Genomic DNA, 1,765 nt, shown 5'->3' on the forward strand with positions numbered 1-1,765 from the left:
CCCCCCCAAACCCCTTCAAGCATCCCTTGCCTTTTCGCCAACCCGTTCCTCTTTGCTAGTTTGAAGCAAAAATGGGCAGAAAGGTGGAAAATAACCCCCGGGGGATGGATGCTGAGCGCCCAGCCGCTTTTTCTGAATCCAGGCTGATCAACCCTCTTATTTAGAAACTAAGCACATCAAACCGTCCGCGCCAGCTCAACTTGGGGCGCGAGAGCCGCAGCGCTTCTTTATGCAAGGGTATGAGCTAAACACGCCGCTTCTTCGCTCCCTCCAGCTTCACAAAGCCCCTGGTCAGGGGGTTTGGGCTCTTGCGTGACCGATGTGCAAAGCGCCGAGCCTCACACCCCTCTTTTGGGGTCCCATCGAGCGAGGGGAGACCTTTGGTTCGGTTTGGTACGGCTGCTCTTGCAATGGTCCAGCGCGCCAGGTGCTGCATGTATTGAACGTGAGCCCTCGCCCCCCCATCCATGGAGGCGGCATGGGAAAAGAGGGGGGAAAAATTTGTCGGGAGAGAGCAATTCCCTGATGGAAGTTGGCGATGGAGTTGGAAAAAGGATAAACTTCTGGAGAGCCTTTGCCGTGGGGCAGCTGTGGGCCCATGTGGGATGGGGGCTGCATCCCGCTGGGGAGGTTTGGGAATGGGATGGAAATGGTGTCTCGGGTCCTGCGAGAGTGCTGGGGTTAAGGGTGCTGTGGATCCGGCGGTGGGTGATACCTCGGGAGGTCTGGTCCTTCGGCAGGGTGTTTCGTCGGAGAGATGTCCATAAACCGCACTGAAAAGTAGCGGGGAAAGGAAATGCGCTGATTATTTTAAAAGCGAATAAAGGCAGGGAGGAGCGGGGTATTTCTTCCCTGTATGAGGGAGATGAGGATCATCCTGAAGTGGAGGAAGGGGGAAAATAAAATAAAATAACAAAATAAAATTCAAAACCATAAAATTAACATCAAATAAGGTGAAGTCTTGCTCTGGGTCATGTCTCCCAGCGGAGCCTCTGCTGAGCTGAATGTGCTTTTATTTAAGGTAACAAAAGCTGGGGGACCGCTCCGGAGGTAAAAGCACAAGCAGAGGCAGGGCCTGGGGGGTTTAACTACAGGGTGAATTCATGGAGGTCCGGTTGAAATCTGTCTGCCGGGCTTTTTCCTGCTCCTCTCAGGACTCGTGACACTGGGGCTTGGAGGGCGAGCGGGTGTGAAGCCCCCGTCTCCCCCTGACGCCACCATGGGCTTTAAAATAGCTCATTAAAACTCAAGAAGCTTCAGCCTCATTAACATTGGCATAAAGCAAGAGCTGTTAATGCAATTTTTCTTGTGCCGGCCAGAATTTAGCTGAGTTTAGCTGACTATGCCTTCTCAGAAGGTTTTGTTTTTCAAAACGGAGTGATAAATATGCTGGGATTGGTACAAAATGGGCTTTTAGCGGCAGGAGGGTGGGGGGACCTGTTTCTATAGCACTCTCAAGTGATCCTATTACATTTTTCTCGGAAATTATTTGATTAAATCCTTCAAAACAGTTGTTTTTCTGCCATTAGTGCTGCTCTTAAGTTTTGAAATAAGCTCCTTAGAGGAGGTTTTATGTTGCTCCCTGGGTATTGGCACCAGAATTTTCTTCCTTACAGCCCAAAATAGGTATCCCTCCTTGCTGGCTGTTTGGGCTTGGGGTCCCAGCAGCGCTTACCTTTAAGGCTGGTTTTGGCCGCAATCATATGAGTAACTCAAAGCTTAAAATTTGTCTTTCCCCCCTCCCACCCCCCCCCCCCCAAAAGGG

The sequence above is a fragment of the Egretta garzetta genome, unplaced genomic scaffold (assembly GCF_000687185.1).
Source record: "Egretta garzetta isolate BGI_Z169 unplaced genomic scaffold, ASM68718v1 scaffold260, whole genome shotgun sequence".
NCBI lineage: Eukaryota > Metazoa > Chordata > Aves > Pelecaniformes > Ardeidae > Egretta > Egretta garzetta.